The 12,376-nt window shown below is 37.2% G+C and overlaps 1 long non-coding RNA gene across 1 annotated transcript in view; it reads left to right on the top strand.

Moving 5' to 3' along the window:
* LOC145676762 (uncharacterized) overlaps window positions 1-12,151 on the top strand; it is a 138,569-nt gene extending 126,418 nt beyond the window's left edge. Inside the window, exon 4 of the long non-coding RNA XR_014129458.1 lies at window positions 12,058-12,151. This is a non-coding gene — a long non-coding RNA (uncharacterized LOC145676762). The remainder of the gene's footprint in view (window positions 1-12,057) is intronic.
* The last annotated feature ends 225 nt before the right edge of the window (window positions 12,152-12,376 follow it).

Raw genomic sequence — 12,376 nt, forward strand, 5'->3', positions numbered from 1 at the left:
TTATTTAAAATAAAAAGTACAAATACCAAAGTTTAAGCCCCTAACATTCAGTGATTCCGAGATATGACCATCTTATTATAGTAATTGTAATCTTACCCCTTTTTCTGCCCACCCCATTTTCTTCCCTTCTAGGTCAAACATTAAAAAAAAAAACTGAAACATGTCTTATTATTTTAAATGGGAAGCCCATATACCAAATTTCATGTCCTAAACCCTTAGAGATTTCAAGATATAAACTTTCTAATATAATAATTGTCATCTCTATTTTCTACCTTACATGCTGAATTTTCATAAACTTTTCTTTAGTGGTACTTTACGCATAAATCCTATGCACTGTTCAAATTGGAAGTTTCTAACTTAAGCAGTTTGACCTAGGGGCTAGGGATGCGCACGAGACGAGTCAAGACAGGATTTTCCTGACAAAATTCTAGTCGAGACACGGCTCTTCCAATAGAGAAATATACATTTTTCGAGTCGAGACATCACTTTTACAGCACATTTTCGAGACGAGACAGCCACAAATCTTGTCTCGTGCGCATCCCTACTGGGGACTAATCAATCAATCTGTCACTCACTCAGAACTACTTCTTTTATACATAGAGAGATATTTTGATATACTATATGTTCTTTCCAAATCAAATGATTTCAGATTCGATTCCGATTCGAGTGAGGACAGAATTTTCGTATTTGAAAAGATGCCTTGAAAATGAAGTCTCGTTTCCAAAAGAATGTGTGTTTCTATTGCAAGAGTCTCGTTTTGTCTTATATCTCGTCGCGAAAATTCTGTTTCATCTTATCTCGTGCGCAAGACTACTAGAAAGTGATATTAAATTTATCAAGATCCGACTCGCTGATCTTTCGTTAGGGCCTGATGTTTTCTTATTTTAAAATAATATAACAAATTATTATTGCATGCACGGTATACAATAAGTAAAAATACTAAGTAATTATTACACTCACCATACTAATTTTAAACATTTTGATTAAAGATCAACACTAACAATAAGAACAAAAAAATGTGGCAGAGGAATGAAGAGGATATTCTTTTAATCAAAACAAAAGATAGATATATAGTAATTTAAGAAAACAGTACCAAAGCTCTGGATTTGACTGCCTCTTGGCAAATGTTTTCCAAGAATTACCAGAACTTTATTTAAGGTAACACTAAACGGGTTTGTTTCAATAGTTACAAATGTTTTGACTACTGCTTCAAAAGAACAGTACAAACTTAACAAGGATGATCTCAGTGCATTTTAATTCAGCTTCATTGACCAGTGTCCTCAATGACGCATGCTTGACGACAATTGTCTTGTTGGGTCCCATCTCTTCCGCATAGACACATTTATTCAAGTGACAATGCAATCTCAAAGGACATTGTTCCATTGACAACCAATGTTTTGTAGCTTCGCTTATATCCATATACAACCAACTGATGCTTTGTTTAAACAATCCAAAACTCAGAATACTTTTATTGTTTCTCAAATAGGTTCTGTTGTGACTGATCCCAATCTCTAGTTTTCAGATCTGTCCTAATATATACTATTATATTACATAAAAATCTAAAATCACTCACTCACTCACTCAGACAAAACTACTAGAGCTAGGAACATGAAATTTGAACAGAACACTTCTTTTGTCACAAAAGCAAGAGACGAGATTTTAAGGGGGCAGACTACTAAATATTTTTAAAAAACTAATAATTTTTCTTTTGCCCGTTTTTCGTAAGTGGAAAGAGGTAATAAAATGTAACTTACCACAATAATAGATAATGTTATTCTACGCCCGAAAATACAAATCGGAAGAATTTTCAGTGTTGCCATCCATAGAAATTACAGTGTGACCAGAATTTGAATTACTCAAAAATCTAGGTTAAGGCAGTGACTATTATTATATTCCCAAAATCATTAAACGATGAAAAGTTTAAAATTATTATACACTCATATACTTTGTGATGTCTCCTTGTGAAAGTTCTATTAAAGAACAAGATTAACAATACGATCCAACCACGGAAAAGAAAAAAACAACACGTCCTATGAAAAACTAGTACGCAAACAAATTTTCCAGTGGCATCAAAATATATTAAATAAAAACTTTCAAAGTGATGGTATCAAAGTATATTCAAGGTGATGGTGTCAAAATATATAAGATAAAAACTTTCAAGGTGATTATTTTAAAAGAAATTGAAAAAACATATTTTCCATATAATAAAAAGAAACAGCATAAACAGTGCCTTTCTAAATCCAAAATAGTTATTGTGATAATATAAAATCTGGCGTTTTAAAACAATTATGATCATTCGACCTACACCCGCTAATAGTGTAGTTTGGTATATTCAATCTGCATCCAGGATGAACCAACCAGGACTGACAGTCGTGATGAGAGGCCTGAGTTTGTGAGTATGCACTGTGCTGATCATAGGCGCCGACTTGAAGAAAATATTGGAGGGGCCAAAACAATAAATAAATATATAATCATATTCAGCCGTTTTCTACCAACTGCTGGATAAAAACCCCCTTCCCTCCAGATCTCGGTCTGCTGCATCCGCTCCGCTGCTAAATTCATGACCTAAGTCAAATTTGTGTGAACTTATTAAAACAAATTCAAGTTCAAATTTTGGGAACTTCACTGCACCACATTGATCTTCACTTCTCACATCAGTGTTACCATAGTGTTGGTTTAAGCTTCAGTGCTCTATTAACCCTTTTAGGATTTTTGGTAACTTTTGTTACCATGGCATACTATGGTCTTTGACCTCTTATTTAGGTTCTATAAGAGGTACTTAAGTTATTTTTTATGTCAAGTCAAGGATCGACCAAAGAACACCCCAGAAGCGTTTTGGAACCAGATGGTCAACTTGGCTGCGCCAAGTGGGTGCGGAAGGGCGTGACTTTTTACTTTTTCTTAAGGCAAATTTCAAAAATTTTTCAAGCCTGTAGTTTTCACGATATTAGATTGGAATTGTATGTACCTTTGGATATTTCTCAGATTTTTCTGAGATCTCTACGTGAAGCCGAGTCCGGGCACGAGGGCCGCAAATGTTCCGAGGGGCTGATTTTTTTTATTATTTAGTTTTCCCGATTTTTCCGGTTCAGGAATACGATACGTACATGTGTGTGGCGCCGTTGGAAAGGGCTTGTTATACTAAAGAAAATAACGTTTAAGCCATGACTCTAGCCTAAATAGTAATGACGCAGTAAATTTTTATAATAAGTATATACGTATGTATGTGTAAAAGAGAGGCTAAATTCAACATTTTTCTGCCCTTTATTTTTAAGATAAAAGATTGGAATTTTGCACACGTATTATGTACATAACAATGTATTTTCAGAAAAAAATTCAGATCCCTACGTCAACCCAGGCCTAGGCCAGAGGGGCAAAATGTTTTGGTTGGATTTGCAAAAATACTTCCGAGTTTTTCCCTAATTATCTGGTTTAGGTGTATGATATGGACATGTGAGTGATACCATTGGAAAGGGCTTATTATACTGAAGAAAATGACGTTTGAACCATGACTCTAGGCTAAATAGGAATGACGCAGTACACTTTTTAAAATATTTTATACCTAGGTATATATATACAGGAAGTTCGGGTATTATGGAATACCATTTTTGTTTCGCTTATAACTCAGTTAATAATTGCACATTGAAACAAAAAGGAAAACAAGTATACGTATTTGGCTTTATTTATGTATACCTTGATAAAGAAGTTTCGTTACAGGGGTGGGCAAAATTTATAATTTGTAAAGAAACCACTTTGGAGAGTAATATGTAATAGTCGGGTAATATGGAATACAAATGTTATATAGAAAAGAAAAAGTTTTCTGTTGAACATATAATGAATATAGTGACAATATATGAAAATTCTGAATACCAACCCATAACTGATTGTGATTACTTGCAAAAGTCATAAATATAATGCTCTGCTTCAGGATCGGCACAGTCATTGTGTGCTCACATTAAACATGATGAACGCTGGACCCAAGCTCACCCCTTGTATCATCAGACAATTTGCTGTAATAAAACATACACTTAGCATTGTTGTCATCATAAATGTATGTTTAATTGCCCAATACCGATAGATATTTTTTCGGAATACCATACGGAATACGGAATACCATGCTTTTCTTGCGGGTATTCCATATTGCTCTCCACGCCAGCTTGGAAACGAAAGAGCTGTTAAACGCATTCGAAGGCGTATAGGATAATGGCGCTTATCAAACTACCACTCTGTATATCCAACGTCATAGTAAATAAAGAATTGTTGTTCTATTACATTTCAATAGGAAAATACAGGTAGTAAACCACTTACCTGTAAAAGTATTCCTGAATAAGAAATCAGATTTTCACGTCTACCAACACAACGAATGTCACAATTATATGGAGACTGACTGTAGAGCATCATGGGGACGTGAGGTAGTAGTTTCTTTCCTCTCCGCTTGGAAGCAACACATCACAGGCGAGATAATGAGGTATTACATATTATCCGACTATTCCATAATACCCGAACTTCCTCTATTTATATACATATATGAAAAGATGGGTCACCTTCAGACTTTCAAAAATTTCTCCCGACCTCAGTTTTTAAGATACAAGAACGAAATTTTGCGCACGTATTATGTATATAACAAGATTTTTTTTAAAGATTCAGATCCCTACGTGAACCCAGGCCCGGGCTAGAGGGGCACAAAAATTTCGTTTTTTTTTCGAAAAAACTCGTTTTTTTCTTTCTTCAATTTTCTTATTTCTGGTGTATAATGCGGACAAGAGAGTGGTACCGTTGGAAAGTATATCTATCCTGAGAAAAAACAAGGTATGAACCACGATCCTGCGATAAATAGTAAGGAAGCAGTAGCTGCTTGAGTGAAAGTCTAAAATTTACCTCAAAAAGTGGAAATCCTAAAAAAGTTAAACGCCGATTTGAAAACGGTGCTTTTTATCAAATAAGAAGGCTGTTCCTAATATTGAATTAAAGGCACGACGTAATTTACGACAGAAATTTTTCTTGCTCCTCCTTGGTAATTCTTCCTCAACTGGATTATATTGGGGGGGCGAGGACCCCACCTTGAAATATTGGGGGGCCAAAAGTGCCCTGCCCCCCCAAAGTCGGCGCCTATGGTGCTGATAAACTTTTGCATAAAATATTGTCGTGAAAGGAGGACTACGTAACATTTAAAAACACACGAGAATATCAGGGATTTCTCCTTGATACGACTCCAACCACTATACTTCCTATGTCTTATATCATGATTTTGTAAATATTATTTGTTTCTATATTGTTATCATCTAACAAGGGAACCTTCCGAAAATGATAGTTGCAGTGAAAGATGTGACCTATGCCAATTGAAAGAGCTGTAACAGAGATGAGCATTCCCAAAAAATTAGCTGCCCATAGCAATAGGTTCAAGAAATATAAGGGGTGGAAGTTTGGGAAAGAGCAAGGTTGGACAAGGGGGGGGAAAGTGAAAATTCCGCAAAAATGGGGGGCACGGCAAAATACAATGCTGACAAGTGAAGTATAGAAAGAGATTTACCACAATAGAGAACAAATGAAGGCAACCAGTGGGGTTAACAGTGTTGCCAACTGCAATGAAAAGTACATGTTTTGCAAAGAGCACTATATGAAGTGAGTGCAATATTTAATGTCAATCTGTCATGTAGAACATAAGATATGACGTGTATAATCACTGGTACAATCTAACAAAAGAGAATAGAAAAAAACAGAAGTACGACAAGTACGGAAAAGACGAAGTTGGCCATAATGCGCCACATTTGATCACAAGCTGTGCATATTAGAATGAACAAAACAAGAAAGCACCAACTATGCAGGAAACCGACGTACCTAGAGTCGAAAAGAAAAACGAGATCCAAAGTTGGCAGCACTGGCCATGAAAATCCAGACAATTCTAATATAGTTAGGCCACTCGCTTCACAAAAAGAAAATTCCGGCAACAGGCATTAGCCTTCGCATCATTTGTACATGCTCGTCCACATTGTACGTGCAATTGTTCGATGAGACAATGGTCCAAACAGAAGATACATTTGCAGTGAGCACAGCGGAATACTGCCAATCCGTCACACATGGTACAATGATCGCCTGTGAATGTCTCGAAACAGTACTCTAGAGGTGTCGGAACCTTTGGTGGTCTTTCTATCACATATCCACACCTGTAGAAAGCAAACATAATCAAAGGCTTGATCTGCTGTGCGTTGCTGTCTGTAGTACTATCACCGCCTATATGATATATCCAGAGTGTCCCACCTAACTCTGCGACTAAAATAGTTTCGAAGCGAAAAAAATATGACACATCCAGTTGTGGAGGAATGTACCCATGTCAGCGGGTGACTTCTGTGAGACGCAAGTGCCCCCAAGTCCCCCATCATAGGGTCCCAGGGGCCAACTTCAAAATTTCAAATAGCACCATCGGTCGAGTTATATTTCTTTCGATAAATCTTGGAATATGCAACAACGCATATCAGAAATATTTACTATATGGGATTTCAAAATGGCCGCCAAAAATATCTGCTCGGAGACAAGAACAACGTGCATTTTTGGCGGCCATTTTGAAACCCGTGCTTCATATAGCAAATGTTTCTTATAGGCGGTGTTGTATCTATCCAGAGAAATATCATCCACCCCCTGTTCCCATTTGAAATGTTGCGGTTGACCCCTCGATCCTTATGATGGGGGCCCTGGGGGACTTGCTTCTTACAAAGTTTTCTTGGCTCTCGACATGAGTACATTCCTGTGCAATTGGATTTTCAACATCTCTTTTCGCTTCGCAGCAATTTGAGATCACAATGTTCGATGCCATGTAAAGACACAACATATATTTGTGGCGGCCATTTTGAAAAACATGCTTCATATAGCAAATGTTTCTTATAGGTGTTGTTGCACCTTCCATGATCTATTGAGAGAGTTACCACTCGGTCCCTGTTGCCATTTGAAAGTCTGAAGTTGGCTCCTGGGGCCCTATGATGGGGATCCTGGGGGCACTTGCTTCTCACAAACTTTTATCAAATCCTGACAATGGTACATTCCTGCACAACTGGATCCATCACATTTTTGTTTGTTTTGCAAATCTTTCAGGTCACAAAGTTTGGTGGGACACCCTGTATATTCCCACATACGACCCAACCATGACATAATGTTCACTACTTCTATTATCAGTTGTTGGCTCAACACAACCATTTCATGTTCCCCGACTTGACATTGCCTCGATCACTCTAGCATTGATGCATTCCGAGTGATGCCTGTTGCTGCAATTTTCTTTTTGTGAAGCAAGTGACTTAACTATATTAGACTTGTTTGGATGTTCATGGCCAATGTTGCCAATTTCGGAACTCGTTTTTCTTTTCGACTCTAGGTACGTCGGTTTCCTGCATAGTCGGTGCTTCTTGTTTTGTTCATTCTAATATGCACAGCTTGTGATCAAATGTGGCGCATTATGGCCAACTCCGTCTTTCCCGTATTTTTCGTACTTCAGTTTTTTCTATTTTCTTTTGTTAGATTGTACCACTGATTATACACGCCATATCTTATGTTTTACATGACAGGTTGACATTGAATATGCACTCACTTCATATAGTGCTCTTTGCAAAACATGTACTTTTCATGCAGTTGGCAACACTGTTAACCCCACTGGTTGCCTTCATTTGTTCCCTATTGTGGTAAATCTCTTTCTATACATATCTTGTCAGCATTGTATTTTGCCGTGCCCCCTTTTCTTGCGGAATTTGCAATTTTCCCCCTTATCCAACCTTGTTGTTTCCCGAACTTCCACCCCTTATATTTCTTGAACCTATTGCTATGGGCAGCTAATTTTTTGGGAATGCTCATCTCTGTTACATCTCTTTCAATTGGCATAGGTCACATCTTTCACTGCAACTATCATTTTCGGAAGGTTCCCTTGTAAGGTGACGGTTTTAATAAATACCCCAAATGAATGACACTTGTCCTTTTATTAGCATTTTAATTACTTAACGTGACAATTGATTGTTGCTATATTCAGTAACACAGTAGTAACATATTACTATAATAATGAACTCAACGGTAATTGATGACTTATCATACTGTCTATGTTCCTTGTTTACTACTTTTTAAATAATGTTTCTATTTATTTTGTAATAACTTATTTATTTTGTAATAATTTATGTAAGGTTTATAAAATAAATAGAAATATTATTTAAAAATATTAGCAAAAGAAAAAAATGTTAGTTTTTCAAAGATATTTAGTAGTCTGCAGCCTTAAATATGTACGTATATCCCCTTGCGTATATCCTAAAGGGAAGTAAAACGGAGTTCAATTTTTCTTCAAGAATAGAGTATTCAAGAATCCCTGACGGTAGAGAGATGCAACTATGCGCATAAGCTCACCATTAAAACTATGTGTAAGAGAATTGTGGAATAAATTCAAATTCGTGTTAGCGATACCAAAAGTTGTGTTGAAAAGAGTATTCTTTACATCTTCAAGAACTTCACAACTATAGTTCCAAAATATTTTTAATAGCAGTTTTCCACAATATATATGATCTGCTAATTTCATCTTTAAAATAAAATGAAATGAAAATTTTTAGTTTAACGTCCCACGATTATGTCCTTTAGGTTAGAGAAGACAGATGATTAAGGCAAGTATATGATAATGGAAAAATTGGTGGAATGAGATTGTAATAGGACACGGGAGTACCCCGAGAAAACACACGGACACCATGTTATCCACCATAAACTTTCTTGACCGGTGACCGAACCAGGGACTTCACGCACCAGAGGTAATCGTTCTACCATTGAGCCACGGTGCCCCCCCCCCAACCAATTTCATCTTTAAAATAATTCTCAAAATTATTTTCAAAATTTCCATACCTGAAGCACAACGTAAGCCTAAATCTTTATTGTTCATTGTCCTGAGAATCTTACTCGGAGAATGACGGGGAGGAAGACAAAAATGACATATTTGGTTTTCTGTGTACAGTATATGCCTTGTGAACTAATTAAGACAAAATAATTAGAAATGGAGTGGTCAAGGAACAACTAATGAAATGAGAAATATATCAAAAATATGGTCCACATGACTTGCTATCGCTGAAATAGCCAAAACATGTGGATAACATATACCAGATGATGTCTCTATTTAATCCAAATTAACAGTACATTCATCTCAAAAACTTAAGGGAATGTTAATCTCGAAAAGTATCCCTTATGCCACGTTTATCCTCTGAATGCCTGACATCGGGCTGGCACGCCAGACTAAAATGATGTAAGTACCAGCCCATTCGGAGACTGTTGCCCTCTATGACTGGTGTAACACCAAGAATGTTCGTAGCGTGAGAAACACGTAATCAGTGAGCTGTGGTTTTCGAAGTGCACAGTCATATCAGTCACACTGAACGCATCCTAGAAACACACGATGCTCCATGGTACGACATGTGAATGATATAATGCGAGGTCGCATCATCTGTAGATTAGAAATGTGACAAAGTCAACAGAGTGTAGTTAGGGACTTGAATGCTATTCAGAGTTGTGTCGTGACTGTGGAATCGTTTCCTGGTTATTGGAAGCGTTGAAAGGAAGTATGGTGGAGGTCATCGACGTGAAACAAACGCCTGTTGAGAATCATTATCTGATCTTAAATGCCCAACGAAGACCACCGTCGCAGCAGGTAAACTAGCCCGAGACTTTGCAGCTTCTTCTGAGGCCCACGTATCACGTCAAAGTGTATACTGGCGGTTAGATCAATTCACATTGTATGCACGCCGACTCGCATGATGCATCCCCTTCACACAACAGCAACGGCAGGCACACCTACAGAGATGTATAGCCCATAGTAAGTGGACCCGAGTAGTATACTCTTCAGTGACGAGTCATGATTCAGTTTTTAGAGTGATTATCACCATCTGTTTGTTTGGAGGATACCAGGAACACGTTACCATCTCTAAAATGTTGATGGAACAGTTATGGAGGCCTTGGTGTCGTTAGGAGCCCGTACACGTTTCATGTGTTTCATGAACGAAAGGAAACAGTTGAAGTTACAATAACGTCATCGTCAACAACATGTCTTTCTATTCCCTGGTGCATTGCATATGGTCCTGAACATCGTTTTATGGATGACAATCCACGTCCACACAGGGCATAGTTGGTGGAGGATTATTTGCAACATGAACAAATCACATGTCTCTAGTGGCCAGCGCAGTCACCGGACTTCAAGTCCATTCAACATGCATCGAATGCCCTCGGACTACAGATTTCGGACTTAACACCTCCAGCTGGGTCAATTGCCAAACTGCACAGGGTGCTTGTACAAGACTGAGATGCTATACCACAGGAGCTGCTTGACCGTCTTTCTATAGTATGGGTACATGCTGTGCAGCCTCTATAGGTGTTTGCGGTAACCACATCCCGTATTGAATATTTTCGCCAACGAAAACCCGGACTTATAATGGTCATCAGATGGTGACCCACTTGATGTAAATGCATTTAGCGAGAATTTCGTTGTTCATGTATCACTGTAAGCGTTTGTTTTGTCCATAGGCAACTTTTCCACGCTTTTGAGCTAGCGCAAACATTTTTGTACTAATTTTTCAAGATCGTCACTGTTATCTGCACATTCCCTTGTTTTGGGCTATATATTGTCGATAATAATCCTAGCTTCATAGAACTATTAGAAGTACGCTAGTTCGTTTCGTCAAATTATCTTTGACTCAGAAAAACCTTCACTAATATTAGCGTATTAGTCACGTTATCATACAGCTGATGGAAAAATATGATTTATGGATTTATTCCTACAGTTAGGGTATCATTTGTAATGCTGAAGGTCAGTGCCTTCAGCAGCAACTTAACTCGTGACTGTGCTTCAAAATAATAGGTCAGAGACGGGGGTGCACTCACGGGGAGGGTCCTAACCCCACCAAACTTCCTAACTCAACAAACATTTGTACACTTTCTTAATAAAACTATACTATCATTTTTTTAAACAAAGAAATGATTGATGTAGAATAAAAATGAACATTTAATTTTGTACTTCATCAATACTCTTTCTCTTATAATCTATTTCTATCATTTTTTCTGAAAATATAGGTGGAAACATTTTACAATTACTTATTGACATCAGCGGAGCTATGAGGGAGGCATGGGGGCACTGCCCCCCAACTTTTTGACAAAAAATAAAAATGCTACTTACCAAGACCTGTCTAGGAAGTATTCAACAGGTCCGAGACCGACTAAAAGGCCTGTCCCACAAGCAGACAGAATTAATTCCGCTTATGCTTACCGGATACAGAATAGCACCCATTCAATATTATATAGACGTAATGACTTGAGTATTGCCCCCCCCCCCCTCTTCAACAAAAAAAATAGTGGGTGGGTACCTAGTCAGAGCTTTAGCAAATTTGTTCCAGATTAAAATTAAGGAACTCAAATACTATCTTAGTCCTATGAAATTTAAATTCTCAAGAATGTGCCCAGTAAATTTAAGTCAATAAAATGTATGAAAATTACCAATGCAAACCTAGCCTCACAGCAGGGTTTGTCACTAGGTTCTATGAGAAATAGAATAATTTATGCCCTGTATAATCTCTAATAACATGATAATTTAAAATCTTACAGATATGCTTTATCTGTGAGAAATACGAGTAGATAGGTCTATTTAAGATGTATGAGTTGCTGAATAAGCTTCAAAATAAATGAGAGAATAATTGAGTGAAGTGGCTCGAAAAAGGGCACATAGGCTTGTATGACCCCTTTCTTTCGGCTCTCAGTTGATTTCTGTGTTTAAAAAAAAATTAAAGCCACTTGTATTAAAAAAAAAATAAGTACGTGCCCTTTTACCAGCCACTGTCTCAATTTACGTTACATGGATTGTAATTTAAAATCACAGAACAATTGCACTTTAACAATTTTTAAATGGGTTTTTCGTAAAAAAATAAATAAATAAATAAATAAAAAATAAACCAATTTTTATACGCATATGCAACTGGTGTTAGAATGAGTGGTTGTTAAAGTCGGAATAATGAAAATGACACTCGCTAGTAACAATTTGTTTATTTATCATGTTTGCTTCGATTTTAGGTCACTTTTCATTATCAAGGCTACCACAGAGAAGACATAGCCATCTCAAGTAGAAGGCCATAGTCTTTAAGGTCAGCGTTTGCTGCAACCAAAATGCTGTTTTGGCTAAGTGTAAGCTTTAGTTCTATTCTTCTTTCAATATTTACGTCACGTACAGGGTGGTGCATAAGTCAGTTTACCCAGCTACCGTGAATGTGACCATATGAATAAACTGACTTACGCGCCACTTATTTTTCTATAGAGTAAAAATTTGGCACTGTTTGGATGCTGAATCGGCTAAAAAGAACTTGTGGCTTATCTATTGGCGTTTTCGTTCTAT

Source organism: Thermobia domestica, unplaced genomic scaffold (genome assembly GCF_964235325.1).
Source record: "Thermobia domestica unplaced genomic scaffold, izTheDome1.hap1.1 HAP1_SCAFFOLD_352, whole genome shotgun sequence".
Classification (NCBI taxonomy): Eukaryota; Metazoa; Arthropoda; class Insecta; order Zygentoma; family Lepismatidae; genus Thermobia; species Thermobia domestica.